The following is a 19,374-nucleotide window of genomic DNA, read 5'->3' as shown; positions in this document are numbered from 1 at the left end:
TGCTGTCTGTCAAAAGAGCTCCATGGGCTGAGATGGGACAGAAGAGGCAGCGTGATGCAGAAGTGCTGCTCTCCTCCACTCCCTCTGAGGTGGTCTTTTTACCCTAAATAAATACTCCTGGAGAGACTGTAAATAAACGGCCGACCACGCAGGAAATTATATAGACTTTGGCCATGGATAAACAAAGGGAGACTATCAAACAGCTCTCCGACCCGCCACAAAATATGAATAAAATCTGACTCATTACCCTGAACTTAAAGAACAAGGCTTATGGTAATTTGGGGGATTCATTACTGAAGGATAAAAATGGAATCATTTTCCTTTCTCCATTTCCTCCTCAACATTGTTGAAGCCATGTCAGATAAATGAATAACCTGGAAGTGGTTGGTTTTTTATATTATTATTATTATTATTATTATTATTATTATTATTATTATTATTATTTAAAGGGATATACATACACACACATATTCTAACCTATATATGAGGGAAACACACACACACCCCCATCATCATGAGCGATACCAATTTCTGACTATCACCCTCAAAAACTACTGGGATACGAACCCACTTGTGTTATAACTTCCAAGTTGGATGTTTAAGGTGTGCAAAGCACCAGGAACTTGTCTCCTGCCCAATATATGCTAAACAGATGGGGAAAAAAGAAATGTATGTGCACAGGAGCAGGCAAGTAAAGAATATTTTTCCTGCAAATGGAGTGAGAAATTTCTGAACTGACAAGTCTTTGCTGGCTGAAGGCAGGCACACTGGTTTGACTGGGAGCTTGGAAGAGGCTGGCATGCCAAGAGTTAATTTTGGAAACACCAGCAAAGAAATGAAACTGTGCTTTAGGAAAGAGAAAAAAAAAAAAGAAAAGAAAAAAAAAAGGAAAAATAAACAATTTGGTAGCTAAATAAACATTAATCCATGAAGAGAGAGAAAAATGTTTCTTTAATTTTTAAAATGTTTGCATTTCTCATAAGAGGGCACAGCCACAAACAAATAACATTATCTGGGACCCATAAGGCTCCTTAATTTAAAGCTTTGGAGTTCAGCGTTGACTCTGTCAGCAGCAGTGGAGCAGCAGGGACGTGCTGGATGCCCAGCCTTTGGAAAGGCACCACATCACACCTGCTCTTGCAGGCTTTTAAGGATAAATATGTTCGTTTTGTCTCTGTGCATCTGTATATAAAAGCTTTGCATATATTTCTTCTTTCAAAGACAATGCTACAGACCAGCGCATACAGTAGCACAGGCTATATTAATTGCAGCAGTACTTTCATACTTGAAAGTAATAAATAGGCACATATTAAATCCTCTAAGGATTAATTTGTATTTTATCAGCTGTGAAAAGGGCAATTTTTCACATATCCAGACTTAAGAGGTAGCCCTATTAGACCTTCATTGGAAAACAAATTCTGCATATATTTTGTACCAAGGCTTTTTATTTTCTTGCTTTCTCCCCCCCACCCTTTTATTTTTCCCTTCTCCCCCCTCCCGTATTTTTAAAAGCATTCCTTGTAGGAAGTGGTTATGCAATTCCATGCTGAGGAGGGAAGATGTTGTGCCATGGCTGGCTAGGCTCAGCTTTGTAAAACTCAGCTCCTACAGGTCAGCGTGAGCAGGTAAGAGCCAGCCCAGTAGGGAACTCCCCACTGGTGGGTGAGGTGTCTCACTCTCCTCTGGCATCCCGAAATCCACAGTCCTTAAGGCCATGTGGTCTGGCTGTGTACACACTAACATCATCACAGGTATCTTCATAGCTATACTGGCAGATTGTTTGCTGCCACCACGAAGGGGTAGCTGCTGGGGAGCCCTGGCAGACACAGAGCCGTGGCAGGCAGGCACCAGGAGCCAGTTTGTGCATGCCAAATAGCCATTTTCCTTTGTCTTTTCGTGGCACCCTCTGTAGGGTTGGGGATTTTCAAGTCCTGTTTCTGTCCTACTTGCATGTTAGCTGCAGGCAATCTGCATCACAGGGAGGAGGCAGTCCCTTGGGGGTGGGGGGCACTTTGCTGCACTTACTTGGTTGCTTTGAAAGGGAAGGATGCTAAAAAAATTAGCTCCCTTTTCAGAGCATTGGATGACTTGTGCACAGCAAACAGATCCATAGTGGAAGGCTCCTATGGTTTGGGGTGTTTTTAGTGTTTTTGAAGGGAAGCAAGTTGTGGGTTTTTTTAAAGGGATACTCAGCATTTACTCTATGCCCAAAATCTGCTTCCCACAGCTGAGAAGTGTCAGAGCCTCTGTATGTATCCAGGCTGAGCTGGCTGAGCATCCTTCCTTGCTGTGGGTGAGAAGGAAGGACTTAGCAGAGCATCATGCTGTCTCCTAAAGCTTTACAGACCTGCTGGTGTCCTGCCCTCTGTCCTTCTCTACTGGGCTTTCCACATGTTCAGCTGAAGGTGTTGGAGCACGGGGTGGTCAGGGATCGTGAGCACACTTATCTCCAGGCACACTTTGCCAACGCACTGAAGATGGGTTGGGGTGCACTTGCTGCTGCTTCCCAGTTTGCAGGGCTTTTCATCGCTGCCCAGCAGAGCCCAGCTCCCCCCAGCTCCAGGACACATCTTGCTGCCAGCTTTTCAAGTGTTCTCTACTCTAAAAGTCCATGAAAGTTTTAATTAACCCATTTTTATATATTAAAATATTGGGTCAAAAAATTACTTGCTCTATGCATTTAGAATTATAGCAATTTTTTTTTCTCAAAAAATGGTTTTTTTCCTTTCCTATGAATAATCACCATAAATTTTTGAGACTTTCTTACTTTCCAAAACACAAGGCACATCTCCAGTTCATCTGAATCCTTCTTTTTTATGACACTGATAGCAGTCTGGGAAAAAAAGTTTTGGTTTCTCTGGGTGCTTGAAGCAAATCTGCCCTTATCATCATTGCTGCCTCTGGCTGGGTGCTGAGGGCTTCTCTGAGTCAAAAGGTGGTCTGAGATAAAGCAGAATTGCAGCCATGGCCAGCAGTCACGGTGACCCCATGAGTTGTTTAAGCAGCATGACAGTGGAAGGGCTGCTCAGGGAAATCCTTGTCCAGTTGTGACCTCTGGTTCTCCTCTCCTTGTCAAATCACCCGAATTCACACTCACTATTAGCACCCACTAAATCAGGTAGCAGTGTTGTGACCCTTCCTTACTGCTAAGTATTGATACAAGAGGAAGATCTTGCTGATAGCAAAGATCTTTCTCTTGAAGGTAGAATGGGTACTCTGAACCAACCTTCAAATATCATTATGAGAAAATAACTACTCTTGCATCATGTTTTGGAATCCAAAGAGTAACACCAGGCTGTATATGAAGAAACTCATTTTGGATATAGTGGAATAAAATCCAGGGGACTGTGGAGTATTTCCTATGGACAACTTTGATGGGGAAGTGGAGATACCTTAAGGCACGTCCTGCAGTGGGAGAGCAGCCAGCCTGTCTCATGACCATTGCTGTCCAGCTTCAGAGAGGAGTTTTGGGCTTGCACAGAGGCTGGGAACAGCGATACCCTCTGCAGAATTGCCACTGGTGGCACTGGGAAGCCAGTGGGCACAGGGATAGGAGACCACCAGGGCTGAAACAAAAAGCACAAGATGCTGGCATTAGCTGGTTTTAAAATAAGGTGGAAACCAATTCTAGTGACTGGAGCCAGGAGTGCAGGTGCTGAAGGGAAGCAGGGTTTCTCTCAGTGCTCTTGGCCTGACATTGCTGAAGAGTTTTCCTTTCCTTTGGGTTCGATGTGCCATTATTGTTGCACTGTGATAATTGCTGGCCACATTGGCTCAATCACAGGTTTTCTTCACAAACTTATCTTCTCTCTTGTTAAGTCAGACCCATGAATGCTTTAGGACAAAACAGATGGCTCGGTTGCTTTATCAACGACCCGTGTGCAAGTGGACACCTCTGAGCAGCTGCCATGGCTTATTTGCAGTGTTGCAAGGCTCCCTCTGTGTCCACCCCTCCACGGGTGCATTCCCTTCCTGGCTTTCTCACTCTTCCCCATGCCATGGCTTGTTTCTCTTTCTCAGCAAGGACCTGGGTGCTATCACGGTGGTTGCCCAGTTGCAAACGATAGCAAACACTAAAGCATCCTAGCTTAGCATTTGAAAACCCTCTTGAAATGATGAAGCAGGAGATGTACTTTGTGTATCACAGTGGAAACCTATTAGGCAAGTACCCTTGGTGCATGGAAAATATATGCTTTTAACAGTTTTAATCCTTGATCAATTATTCATACGTGAAGGTTTTTCTGTATTTGTCCAGTTTGTTGGATGGAATAGCAAGCATCCCTTTATTTGTCTAACAGTTTTGTTCAAACTCTATCAGATAAGATATTTAACACACCCAAACATATTTAATTTAAGAAATAAAGAGCCATTCTTTCTGTGGGGTTTTACACATCATTCTTCTTTATTACACCAGGTTTTTGCTCATCATACCATGTTCTTCCTCAGAGGACAGAGACAAATAACCATTCTCCACAAGGACAATGTGTGTGTTGAATGCATTTTAAATGCTTCACTTTGTTATGATTGCAACCAACATTTTAAATATGCTGCAATCAAATTCCAAAATGACATGAGAAAAATGACATCAGAGAATAAATCTATTAGGCTGCTCAGGCAACAGGAATGTTTGAGCTGGAACATACTTAGCTTGAAAGTTAAAGATTGAGTACAATGTTTATTTTATTTGCTTAAGAGAGGCAGGCCTAATTCGTCCCTGTTGTGGAAATCAATGGAGTTACAGTATAAATATACTCTTCAAATATATTTGGCATATTACATGAATTAAATAGCATTACTTAAATATAGTTTAGCTTTTAAATATCACATGAGATTACTGATTTAACTTTTACATTGTGCTAGGTTTGTTTAAAGTGTTCGAGGGTCTCACTCATGGTGTACAGAGTAATTTTGCCTATAGGCCTGGAAGAGGGAAACCAAAGCCAAACGAGCTTTGTAGTTGAAGTTGGATAGCTGGCTAAGCCTGGGCTAGCCCATATTCCCAGCTGCAGAGGCATAGACTGTGCAACACTGTGGGTCAGATGCCTATAGACCATTTTACACTTTTCTGCAGCAGTGAGGTCCTGCAGAAGTGCATTGCATTTAGTCATGATGCAATGAGGGATTTTGGAGATACCTGAATAAACACATTTCTCTTACTGCATCAGCTTTGGTCCCTTCTGCAGACATGTTGCCATCAACCTTATGGCTGGATCCTTTCCTAGGGCTGCGATGGACCAGGCTATTGTGTTTTGGACCACACTTCTCATATTCCAGCCCCTTGAGTTGTCATTTAATACATCATGGACCATTTCCTTGTCTTTCTTATTGGTGTAGGGGAGCACGAGCTGTAGAATGAAAGATCTTGGGAAAAAAAAAATATCCCATTGAGCTTCCTGCTAAGAATGATTCAGGTTTTGAGGAGGAAACATTTGTATCCCAGTAGGATCACCCATCCCTGGGGTCTAGTAAATACTTTAGGAATTTCTGGGCCAAGTCATTCTGCTTTCTGGCTATGCATTAAGGTATTAGCTTCTGTTACTGTTGGTATGAATATTCCTTATACATCTTCCTGAAAAATTCCCCTTAAAGAAAATAAATGATGTCTTAGATTCGAAGTTCTTAAGTGAGCGTGGCTGGGATGACAGATTTAGCTTGTCTGACATGAAAAAAATAGCAGGAAATAAAGTGGTATTCAAAAATGGGATTTGTTTGCCTTCAGAATTGTAGCTCTAGTTTTCTCCAAAGAAACAGAGCTGAGCAGGTGTTGCCTAGGTAGGAAAATTTCACTTAAAGATCTCTGAACTGTCCCAAACTGAAGTCCACTCTCATCCATAACGTAATTTAGCCCTTGACAGATATATAGAGCTCTTGTAGCTTTCTGTTCTTCACAAAATCTCCTGAGCTTCAAGTCTCACTGACCAGATGGGTTGTAATTTGGCCTCTGACATGGTGCGGTCCTGCTGGAGGGTGAAAATTACCTGAACTGGCCAACGCCGAGGTCACATTCCCGTCTCCTTGAAGTCATTTTCTTGTTCTCAGGCTCCTGCCTCACGTTTCCCAGCACGTGGATCCCTGTTTTCTGCATGTTGAATAGTGCACAGTAGTGAGATGTGGAATACCTATCCCCTCAGAAGTCAGGTATTATATTTAAATGTTGTAAGCCTCTGCTGAATATCACTCACAGGGTTGATTTAGCCTTTGCAATACCTGACTCCACGAGTGAGGCGCTGAGATTGCCCTGCGTAGGGTAGGTTGGAATACTGCGTAGTATGTCAAGTGTCAGAAACAGCAATGCATGGCATGTAAACGTGCTTAATTAAGGAGAGCCTTGAGTACTTTTCCAGGCTGAGACCTCATGACAGGAAAAATACTCCTGCATATTTTCCATGCCTTAATTTTTTGGGCAAAATGAAAATGCAGTGAAGATATTTGAGAAGAACTCCATCAACCTGCCACCTCCCCTAAAGCTGTTACAGCCTCAGACCCTTATGCCAAGTGGAAGGTGTGCTGACACTTTACTTAGGATGAGGTGTGGGAAGTTTTGCTCTTGTAAATAATGAAAACTACAGAGATTTTAGTGGTAGCATTTTCTCTTCTCTAGTTTAATTGACCTGTGTTCTCCTAGCTGCTTGGACACCTACCTGAGCTCCAGAACAAAAGGAGGACAGAGGAAAAAATACAATGTGCATCTAATTCTAGGAATTACTGCTTTTTCTTCAGTTAGTTGAGAAGAAGGGATCGCCTCTGTCTGTTTTTCTCTCCAGGAGAAGTTTCTTTGCTGGCTCACCCCAGCAGACCTGGCATGACGTCCCCATGGCTCGGCCGTACCGATAACCGCCAGGTCAGCAGCGTGCCTTGCAATGAACAGAATTTATCCTTTCACCTTCACATCCCCCTCCACTCTTGCACAGACCTTCATTTTTATTTTTTTTTTCCCTTTTTGCAGCAGAAGTAATTTTTTGCAGGTGCAAAAAGGAGCTTTTCCTTTTCCCCATCTCAAGAAAAAAAGTTAGAAAAAATACGCTTTCCTCACTGAAAGGCAATATTTTGCTTTTAGCACTACTTTATGTGCAGCGTTTTTTAGCTCCTCTAATCTTAAATTCAGTACATGAATGGATGGATAATTTCCTCCCTGTCAGTTTTTTCATGCTTCTGAATTATTTACTGCTCCCCCAACTTGTAGCTGCGAGTCCACTTATTCCTCGTTGAGCTGTAGCCATGCGAGAAGCTCCCCTTCGCCCGCTGTCCTGGGGGGCTGCTTCTGTTCTGCTGGGGCAGGCAAAGCCCCAGGGTGCTGGACATCCTTGGAGGGGTGCCCAGGCAGGACCACCCTCTCCCCAGTGTCCTGCAGAAATGAGTCCTTAAGTAACACAGCCTGCATCTGGCTAATTTGTCTTCATCATTCACGTCCCCCAAATCCTGAATCATTTTGGTTGCCCTCCACTGCACCTTTTCAATCTCCACAATGTTCTGCCTGTAATATAGTGACCAGAATTGCACACGATATTTCAAATATACTCCAACTAATGTCTTATATAAAGTAGTGCCAGAATAACTTGCACTGATTTATAATCCTTACAAATATATATATTTGTTTAGCTGCTGTTGTTGGTTTTTTTATTGCTGCCAAACATTGAACATATGTCTGGTGGTCTGAAGGCCTGTTAAAGACAACGAATGAATCACATTTTCCACATGACAAAAGAAAGCACCTTTATTTTTTATCATTGTCTAGCTTGAGTGGTGATATAAGATAAATTGAAACAACAAAGGGAAAAGAGAGTTTAGGAAAGTCAAGTAATAAGGTATGGGGTTATAAATGAAGTCTTCCAGTGATTGGAGTTAAAAAGTATCCACAGGCACTTCACGCTTCTTAAAAAACCTTGTAAATGGCCAGGAAGGGTGGTGGTAACGAGGTCCTGTTCCAAGTATGGGGCCCTACCCCACCCTTTGGGGAGGGCGCCAAGAGTAGAGGGCACGTAAGTGGGAGTTTCTCGCTGGCTGTGGCTGCAGGAACACGGCGCGATGTGTGATGCTAATGCACAGAGTAGCTCTTTTTTTGGGGTGTTGATGGTGCTCTGTCTGTGATGTTGTTGGGAGCTACAGCTTCTTAATGGAAGCGAATTGCCAGCAGTTGTCTTGCATCTGTCGGGTGGAGAGTCTGGGCTTGGAGTCGTATCATTAATATTCCGGGGTAATGCGTTTCAGTGGTGTTATTTACAGTGAGGAGGAATTGTGAGTAAATATATTCATTCCTGTGGTTCATAGAGGAGGAGGAGGCAGTATATCAACAGACACCCTTACTGTAAAGTGTCCTAAACCATCTCCCAGTCCCAAACTAGCCAGGGCAAGGATTACTGCTTAGCAGAAGATGTGAACACAAACTTGGCGAAAAATCAGTGCGGTCAAGGTGAAATTACTCTGAGAGGGTGCTGGGGATGGCAGGCCACAGCAGACCTGCAAATATTGTCCCTTAATTGATACAGCAACGTTTGAATTCTGCTTCTTTCCAGTTTAAGAGGAAGTTTTTGATGGCTTCCACCTGAACCAAGTCTGTGCTATATAGTGCAGGTGACCTGCATTAATGGCCTCATTTTCCCAAGACAAGGCGATGCTATTAATGTATTGTACCAGGTTTTACCTCGGCTGGGGGCCATTATCGCCAATAAATAATGCCTTGTGTTACATCAACTCCTGCTAAGGTCTTGGGACATGAAATTCATGTGTGCTACCAATGTAGATCGAACGTAACCTTGACATTAATCAGACAGGTGGAATTTAAGGCTTCCCCAGGTTTTCCAGTGCCGCTCTTGTAACAAATCATGAAGTTCTCCTGCAGTTTGCTGGAGAGGTTCAATATAACCCATACCCCCCTTCTTTTCCCCTTATTGTTTGTGGGGTTTTTAAAATACATTTAGCCTACTAATATGACCATTATGGTGTTTACAAATATCTCTGCCTTCCCAGCACACTCCTGAATCCTAAATGGGCTCATGTTTTCCGAGAGCAAACAACAAATGGAGCAGACCTTTGAAGAAACCCACCCTCGATTAATAGTTAATGATGGCTCAGGAGAAGGAACAAAGCCCGTACGATGTGAACACGGATTAGCCCTTTTATAAACATGGCCAAACAGTTTGTTGGAGCACCGATGCCCGGGAGCAGCCTGCTGTGCCCTCCTGCAGAGACCAAGGACGGGCAGCGGGCTCGGCGCGGGGGGCCAGGGGCCCCCGGGGTCTGCGCCCCGGCTGCCCCCCTCTCCCAGAAAGCAATGAGCTGGTTGATGCAGGAGCATCCCCTGCCGACCAGCGCCCGGCAATAATTGCCTCTGCCAAGGACCCGGTGTTAACCCTCCTTCCTCTCCTCAACCGCAGAAACATCGAGCTTGGCCATGGCTGATGCTCAACCCAGAAAGGGCTTTCAGCCCCATACACCTCATGGGTCACATTTGGGTTCATCTTACAAACCATTAGTCTACCCCCAAAAAAAAGACTTGGGTCTTGTCTTCTTGCCTACATCTTCCTGCCAACAGTGATGGGGGATGAAACAGGGGCAGAGCTTTGGAGGCAAAAAGGCTTTTCATCCCCCTACCCGCTTCCAGAGCCGTCCTTCCTCATGCAGAATATTTTAACTTTAGGACTTCAAATATTTCTATTAATAAATTACTATGCATCATGTTAAATTAGCATTGCCATTACTAAAAGATTAATAGCGACAATGTGTCGTGGCACTCCATTGCTTCAGGGTAATTTCCTTTTGTTCATGCTTGGGCATAATACCATCGAGCGGAGTGGCAGAACCACCAAGCATAAATTTAGGCACAGCCCCTCAACAGAAGAGGTAATCCTAATCACAGCAGAGGGTTAGCAATTAGCTCCCGCCGCCGCTCCGCGACGACGGGGCTGTAGCCTTCTGCCAAGGTTGCCTTCAAGCTGGGATGCACCGGGGCTAATGTGGACTGATGTCCCTCACACTTTGCAGATAACAAGATAGATCCCGACGTTTATGTGTTTTTATTTACTAAGAGCTGGGGAGGAATAAACAAGGCTAATTTGCATGTGAAGCCTTTTTATTTTAGGCCGTGAATAATTGGTGGGCTCGAGATGGTGTGTACACTTAAGTGTACATCACGCCAACAGTAATCTCCCCTTTCATAAATTCTCCATCCTAACTGGAGTTTACAAGGGAAGGAATTACTCTCGTGCTCACGTCCCTTATCCACTGTGCTTGTAAAAAGGAGTAACTTTCTTTTTCCCCCTCTGCCTCCTCGGGTAAGGACAGGACAACAAAGCAATTAAGAATCGTGTCTTGGTGGGTGCAGTTTCAGGTAAAGGGTTGGGGTATGTCACGTGGCATCATTTTACCTAAAAGATACGCCCCAGGATCTCATCCCTGCGATTTCATGATGGGCAGGGAGTGGGAAAGCGTCTCAATCTCATTGTGAGGCACGAGCTTTTTTTGGCTTTTACTGTTTTAACAAATGACTTTCACAAGTGGAATTATTGCATTATCATCCATTTGCCTTCATGCTGGATATATCCAGGAAAACATCTCCACGATGGCTCCGTTTCCTGCTTAAATATCAACTATTGGTATTTTTAATGTTTTGGTAAACATTATATATTTTAATACTTGAGAAAATGTATCTCATAAATAAGCTTTATTATCTGTCAAAAAGGATGAAAATATAACTTTACATTTCTGTTTTAAAGTAATTTTAGTGCCTATTAGCTATAAAGTAACAGTTATATATAATTTAGAGTATGTAGTCACTCGAAACAACTTGACATTTTCACACAAACACAGAACCTTAATAATAGTCTTGGGATTTCATTGGAAGTATACACCACTACAGGATATTAAAATAACTTATGGTGCACTGTAATTCTTGTTTTGTATTTGTCCAAGTAGTTTTGAAGCATGCTATAAAGTAGAAAAATAAAAACCTAAGCTCCAAAGTCAGCTAAGCTGCATTCTTAAAGTTATAGCAGTCTTTTCATATTAAGTATGATTAAACCAGCTGACATTTCCAGTTGTCATCTTTCTCTTCTTCCCCCCTATTAAAATGCTATGCTTAAAATGTAAATGCTCCACACACTGCATTTTTCATTTAAAGCCCTTTCAATTGTTTGCTTAAAAATAATGCTGCTGATTGCATGCGTTCAGGGATCATAATAACAGCAAGAAAACAGTAATTTACTTGTTGATCTTTGCATAAACTCCAGCTCTGCCACGCTCACCCGTGGAACCGTGTGCCTCCTGGAACTCGGGGAGCTCCAAAAGTCAATGACACTTCAGCCCATTGTTCTGCACCCAAGCTAAAACCAAACCCATGACCACACTGGGTGGAGATTCACCCCCCTGACTAATCTTTCCTTGAAATTCTGGGGGAAGAAAAAGAAGTTTGAAAGTTTTTCATAGTTTTTTTTTCCCCCTTTTAAATGACCCCGCAGACTTTATTGTGATTAAAATTCACCCAAGGTTTCACTTCTTCTTTTAATTGCAATGGAAGCAGCAGGTGGGTGGGGATTAGGTGGGTGTGCAGATGTGCACAAAAATTAATATGAACTTGGAGGAATTGCCTCGCCGCCGTTAAAGGGCTCACCAAATGTTCACAGATGGAAGTTGAGTGGACCCTTATTGAATAAGCTAGTAGGGCCCACTTGGGTCATTTCTGCACCAGTCCCATGGAGTCTATTAAGAAAAGTCACCGTCCAGGCCTTTTCTATAATAATTATTCTCATGCCTGATCCAGTAATTTCTTAATTTGCGTTAGGATTGCTCAGTGACAGCATCACCACTGTCACAGAATCATAAAATCATAGAAACACAGAATAGTCTGGGTTGGAAGGGACCCCGAGGGTCACAGAGCCTTTCTGTCCCACCCCCATGTTTATCTCATTGTATTTTGATGTTGCTTTTAAACTGTTGGATTTATAAACGTGCATATGAAAAGAACCCAAACAACCCATGAGTTCTTCTCTTTTTACCATTCTTCCCAGGAGTCCCACTGAATTTGTCCACAGCAGAAGGAAGCAGAAGAGAAATGCAGTTGTTAAACTGTGAAATATGGAAAAATTTCTAACAACATAGGAAAGCTGATAGAAACTAATTTCCATAAAAAAGGGTTTTCAGCAATGTGTTGGTATCTAGAAGAACATATGACATGACTTGAGGGTGGATGTCATTAGCATGCTTGGGTGTAGCCAGGGAAAATTAAGGAAGCCTTGAGCCTTGGGCTCCCATCACCAGAGCTGTGCTTTGCAGAGGTGGATGGATCTCCCTTTCCCATGGAAAGGCAATGGAGGGCTCAGAGGTCTGAAGTTTTTTTGCCAAAGGACTTGTTTCCTCCATGGTTTGCAACAACTCCTCTTTGGCCCAAACATAAATATTCCATCTCTGCCATGAAATATTTGTCTGAGGCCTCATCTACACCTTGAGAGCTTCCTGAGCTCTGTGGGGCTTCAGATGAGTCAGTGCACAGAATAACAGCAAACAAGAGCATCTCTGAAGAGCTCCTGTCAGTCAGGGTAAAGCCTTGGGTTTGGATTTTCAAAATCAAATTGTGCTGGCTCATCTCTGCTGCCACGTAGGTTTTACTGCTGGGTCAGTCATCGCTTCTTTCCCCAGATGGTCAGAGCTGGAGCCCTTTAATCTCAAGTTGTCCTGTTGCTTGAATTTGTTAGTCTGAATAAAATATAACTGTGGTCCAGAGCAATTCAGGTTTGGAGTTCACAGACCTGAAAGAGGGGACATTTCTAGTTCTGCAGGAGTTAATCTCCCTGCCAGATGTTACCGTAAATTGAAAGCATCTGGTCAAATAAATAGGGAGATTGGCTAATAAGAATGTATATATTTGACAGGGATGTGGTGCTTTTTTGCCTTGAGACATCCCAAAAGCATCCTGCAAGCTCCTGCATCTCTAGGAGTCATTTCATCCATCCCTGAGGTGGGAGCCAGGCGTGGCTCAGCCATGCAGAGCCACACAGCAGAACCACATCAGAAACGAATGAAAAAGGGTTCCTGGAGCTGGTTGGAACTGTGAGGGAGGTTTGGAGGAGCAGAGGTGTGTGTCTTCCCAGACACTTGGTGCCAAGGAACTGTACCTCTCTATCACATGAAATCTGCATGGGCACCTCCATGACCTGGAGATGGCAGCTCTTATCCTACAGTGTAGGACATAGTGTTGGCAGGTGGGAGCATGGTGTTACCAGCCAACACTGTGCCAGGGAGGGAGAAGAGGCTCCTACTGTATAGAAAGCATGATTTGCTGAAATAGTTTATATTTTATTAGTGATCTTTCTATTGAGACTCGTTATGCTAAATCTTATAAGGGCATCCAGTGCCCTTCAACCTTCTTTTTGATCTTCAGTTTCTCCTCAACCTCTGTTTCCACACGATCTCCCTTCTGCTGATGGCCTTCCAACAGCCTTCTCTGTATGACTATGAGTAGCAGATGAACAAAGTGACTCAAGTTAGGGTTTTGAGGGCAATACCATGACACATGAAGTTGACTGTCTCTCTAACAGGTGGAGAAGAGGTTGTGCAGAAGAAATGGACTGTAAGGAGGCACCAGATGAGGTTTAACAGTTCATTAAAGCATGGCTAAAGATCCTTCCTATTAAACTTCACTAGCTTGATGTCAGTAACATTGAAATCAAACATTTTTCAGTTGAGTTCAGTGAAGTTGGCTTTGATTTATACCCCTGCAAGCAGGATTCAGTGCCATATTTCAGGTGGAGTTTCTGTGTCCTCCAGTGCACATCCATGCTGTAAAACCAGGAAAGAAACCCATTGCAAGAGGACCACATAGGTATTTTTTCTCAGCAGTGAGCTTGCTTTCATTAATAAAGCCAATGGCTAATTTACTGCACGAGTTGTGTGCACTTTTGTCACCCCATACCCTGGATGAGGGTATGTTATTGTGTGGGTTTTGGTAGCAATGTAAGGTTTTTGGTGAGAAGAATGACCACTGCTTTAAAAGCACCCAGCTTTTCCTTAGTTTCTCATGGCCTTCATAGTTTTAGAAGTAGTATTAGATTTATTTTAAGAAGAAGGAATTTTGGTGTTGGTAATTCCAGTTGTTTCAGATTGGGGGACTCAGTGAGGTCAACTTGAGAGTACCAGATGGAAGCTGGAAGATGAGAAACCAGACTCTGGAAGACATTATAACAATTCACTGGAAACTCCCTGTTTGCTGTTGAGGAGAAAAGAGATGGATGCTTCCCTTCCTGACTCCCTAGGTCATTTTTTTTCCCCCTGATAATCTTATTACTGGTGCAGAAGGAGGAGAGGTATTTTTGCTACCAAGAATTAGGTTGGATTGTTGAAGCTCTAGGTGTTTGGCATTGCCCACCAGGCTCTGTGAGAGCTACAGGTACCCAGGGTTTCTGAAACAGCAGCTCCTGGCTGCGTTTTGTGGGGAATGTGTGGTAATATTATCTATTAAAGTTCAGGTTCTGGTACTGTAACTCAGGTTGACTGGTACCATTCTAGAGAGGGAGCATCATAAAGAGCAACCCAGCTAGTGAAATCTGGTTGCAACCCAGCACTGATCTTTTTTCCTTTCACTTTGCTTCCCTCCTTTTCTCCACTTCGTGCCTTTTTTATAGCTTATAGTTGAGTTTTTATGGTATTGTTGGGCATTTTTACATGCTCAAATATGTGGAAATTTATAAATAAATAAAGCAATTCTGGAATTGAAAAGCACAATAATATGAATCACCTGGCTGTGAAAAAGGTATGTAATCAAAAACTTGTTTTGCCTCTATCTGTCTGGGGTATCATTTCAAAATGTTTAAAAAACATTCTTTTATATATATTTTTTTTTTTAACTGGGTCTCATCTAAATAGCTGAGCAGGAGGGAAAAGCATTAGAATATTGATCAAATAAATAGGCAGAAGGAATAGAGAATTAAAGTGCCGAATGTCAGCAGGAGCGTGATAAGAGAGCCCATGTCTCTGTAGCTGGGGTTTTGTAGCTCCTAAAGGCAGCAGGTAGATAAAGGAGTGCATGGAACCAGGAGGAGTTCCCCGTGGGACTGCAGATGACATTGTAACAGATGACTCCAGATGACAATGTAAGAGGAGGAATGGAAAGAAATTATATTAACAAACTGTTGTCGATGGTTATAATAAGATTTGAACTGCTGAATAACCGAACCTGAAAGACCAACATATTTTTCAAGATGGTTTAGAAGGATCCCACGATTGAGTATGTCAAAAGCTGCAATTATGTCAAGAACTATTACAAAGGATGGATTCCCAGCATCAGATGCAATGAGTGTATTATTGCAAATCCTGATGAGCAGAGCTTCACTGCTGATGAAAAAACAAACCCAACCCCACAAAACAAAAGTGTGTGGAAACTTGTATAATAAATTATACCCTTAAAATATCTTTCTTATGACTCTTCCTCTCTCCTAATAGTGATAGAAAAAAACAGGATCAGATTTGCTTTGCTGATTATTAGAACATACGGGGATTAAAAAAATCCATTTAATACAGTTACTTTTCTATAGCCTTAGATAGCCATAGTGGATAGCAATACCTTAATGATATTTTCAATATGTGAACCAAGCAGAGGAAAGATTTTTCTCAGAAAACTATGAGATATTGGCTCCAAGGGGTGTACTGCTGGGTAAAGGTTTTGTTTCCCAAATTCTAAGAATGAGAGAAGCACAGCACACAAAATCATAGATTTGTTGTTGTTGTTGTTGTGGGATGAGGTTCTATAATAAGTCTATCAGTTTTCTGGCATAAATTTGCCAGGGGAATAAATGTGTCTAATACATATTTTTGATGATTGATAATGGTATTCCAAGTCTGCTAAATAAGGAAGGGAGACATTTTCTTTCTATGTTTAAATGACAGGAAAAATAGCCCCAGTGTTATAAAGTGAGAAAGACATTCCTAGTTTGGAGGGGTTTTTTAAAGTTCTGAGAATTTTAAGGTACATTTCATAGACTTGCTGGTTGTGTCAACAAAGACAACGATGTGCTTAGTGCTAGTCATTTGTTTTTCTCTTTGACTCCCACTTGTCAGATGCAACTATTAAGAGGTCCAAACACAAAACTCTACATAACACTGTTCCCAAAGTAACATCAAAAAGCCAACTCTAAACCATCACAAATCCAAGCTTTGGGTCTTGTGGCTCTGCTGCCTTGTGCATGCTTCTGCTTCTCCTCCACCCCTTCCAGGGGGAGCAAGGGGCTGGAAAAGTCTCTTGAAGGTCCAAATGACTGTGGCTAGAAACAGGGAAAGGTTCTGTGCTGAAACTGCTCGGTGGGATTTTGAGGAGCAGCTAATGGAAAGGTTTTAGTGAAAAATGAAAGCGAAGTGTGTGTCAGGCTGCCCAGGGAGGGGCTGAGTCCCCAGCCCTGGGTGTGTTTAACAGAGGGCAGATGAGGTGCTCAGGGATCTGGGTCAGCACAGGAACAGTTGGACTCGATGAGCTTAAAGGGCTTTTCCAACCTTGTAAATCTGTGTGTGACTGTGTGTGTGATCACTGCTGAAGATATGCCAAGCATCTACCAGCAACATGCATCCTTAAACACCATCAGGACTCCTGCGTTATTGGTACCTTCGCTTAGCACATGAGCCTGTTCCCCCTTTCTCTCTGCCCAGCACCCAGCATTGGGTGCTATGAGGTCTGACAGCCCTGCAACGCTTGAAGCAGCTTCAAGAAATAAAACTTGCAGGAGCCCTGGATGAAAATAAAATAATAATAAGAAAAAAAATCCATCTTAACGAGATGCTTATTGAAATCCAGCCCAAACCGCGTACGAAAAGCCATTTCCAAACTGAAACAAATACCTTTATATACACTCACTAACATCTATAAACCTAATGCCAATGTCATGCACAGCTTTTCCAGAAGCAAATGGGAAAATGGAGATTGCCACTGACCTCAGAGCTTTGCTAAAATAAGTTTCTGGGATGATTGCAAAAGATCTGCAGCGGAGTCATTTTGCAGCAGCACGTAACTTCTTGTTCCCTGAACTCTGTGTGTGAGGAACGCTGGTGTAGGGGGGGGACAGGGACACAGGGACATCAGCACTGGTGAGGGAATGTGCTCACTGTTTGCAGCCTGCTATTTTTGTCACTGGTGTCCTGTTTTATGAAGCAGGATTCTTTTCCTTAGCGGCTGATACGATGTGATGTGCAATATAATATTCAGGATTGAATTCCGGGGCTGGGTGTTCATATTGTTTGTCATCCATGTTCTTATCCTGGGAAGAATCTAATAAGAGGAATGGCCTGAAAACTTCATCGTTTACATTTAAAAAACACCCCAAAAAACCACTTTCTGATGTGGGAGAAGAGAAACCAGGTCCAAAAAAATAGTTTATTATTATCTGAAAAATGCCAAAATGAGGTAGAGGAAAAGCAGGGTGTTAACCCTCAGAAACTCCAGGTCTTCTGTGTTTTCATCTTCCTGTCTGATTTTGTTGTTGCTGATTATATCCCCTGCCGAACTGTGCAGCCTTTCCAAGCATGCAGCCCTCCTGCCATGCCAAAAACTTGTGCTTTACCTCTAATTTTCCATTGCAGGCCCAGCTGGGAGGGCCTTGTCCGAGGCCAAGTCCTGCCAAGGTACCTGTCCCTGCTGCCCCCTCCCTCCACCCCCACTTTGCCAGCATCCCTCACCCCAGCATGCCTCAATGATGAGATAAAGTTGGGTTTATTTGTGAAAGAAGCCTTTCCCTGCAGGCACAGAGCGTCCCTCCCAGGGCACAACTCCTCAAATCCCTCCTAAGGGCTTCTTCCCAGGGGCAGAGGCCGCTGTGGAAGCTGCCTGTGCAGGATGGGTGCTTGGGCTGCCCTTCTCCTCCGTTCTGTGCTCTTGCTCCAAGGGATCCACCAGAGAGACACAGCACCTTGCACAGATGCAGATTTCAGTAGAAATTCTTCTTTTTTACTTACATGGAGAGAGAAAAAAAAAAAAAGAAAAAGAAGGAAATCACAGGAACAGGGCAGCTTCCCCACAAATCTCCAACTAACCCTTGCACTCAATTAATCTTCCTGACCTTCTAATGCCCCATGCCATGAATTGCACTTTGAGGTGACGTCTTGTAGTAGTTCCCAGTGACTCCTGTATGGCTTTTGTGTTCTGAGCCTTCAGATGCTGTTGATTTGAATTTGAAATTTCTCTCATGCATAATGTCTTGATCTGATAGAGCTTCTGCTTTTAAAGCTGAGCTTTAATTTGTTTAATCTGGCATATTCTTAATTATACGAGCTGTAAATTTTATTGTACTGTAAAGCCCTGAAACACACTCCTAACGATGCGGTGCCAAGGTAGGACTGATTAACGGGGCCGCCTCGCTCCTGGGTGTGACAGTAAGATGCAGGGGGGGGGGAGATTGGGGGTGTCTGGGGAGAAAATCCTGGTGAGAAACACCATCCCACAAACACTTATGAATGGGTGCAGCCAACTTGTAGCTGCACAGAGGCCAGAGGCTCATCTGGGATAAATGGGGCCTGTGTCGCTGGCCCACAGGGGGTTAGGAAAGAACATGAAGTGGGAAAGGGTGACCTAAATTGCTAATTTATTAAATAAATAAAGGAAATAGCTGAAATATCTTCCAGATATCTTGATGGGAGGTTGACTTCAATGCCCTTGTCATTCATTACTCTGTGGTTTCTGGAGAGTCTGGCCAGGTTCCATCCCTCTGTAGGCATTGCCTAGGCCAAGGCTGCCTCGCTGCAAACGGGAACAGCAGCAGCAGTAGCAGAGATGGTGACGTGCTAGAGCAGGGACTGAGGACACACAATTATTTCATTATTCATGCATGGGATCTCAGGAGACTTGCTGTGAAACTTCAGCTTCAGAAACACCAGCTTCTTTCTGGGGAGCTGAAGAAACTGCCCTGCAAGCTTAGGCAGCAGAAGTAATCTAGCAAGGCCTGGTGTTTGAGACAATCAGACCAGGAGAAGGCAAACACAAGAGAGGTCTTTTATTGTAAAGCAGGGCATGGGGCTGAGCTCTGCCCTCTGATCAACACTGTAGTAGTGCTTCTGATGCATGGAGGTGGAGCTCTGTGAGCAGTGCAACAGAGATGCCATTATCCCTGCAGTCTGCTTTGCTTTCAGCGTTGTTTCCCAGGTGATGGCAGGAATCACCAGTGCCTTAATTATCCAAAAAGCTGGTCAATGCCAGCAATCCCTGGGGACACACGGAGTGGGGAGGTCTGTATACCTTTGGTTCACCCATCCCTCCCCACAGCACTGCTTTTGGGGCTGCTCAAAGTGGTGCCAAGTTGTTGGGGCTGTAACTTCGGATGCGTGCTGCCTTTCATCAGGACCCTCACGTGGTCTGTCTAGCAAGCACAGAGAGTTGGCAGTCGTCTTTTACCTCCAGATAAAGATGGG

Source organism: Gallinula chloropus, assembly GCF_964237585.1.
Source record: "Gallinula chloropus genome assembly, chromosome: 5".
NCBI classification, from domain to species: domain Eukaryota; kingdom Metazoa; phylum Chordata; class Aves; order Gruiformes; family Rallidae; genus Gallinula; species Gallinula chloropus.
Note: the sequence above shows the minus strand (reverse complement) of the source record.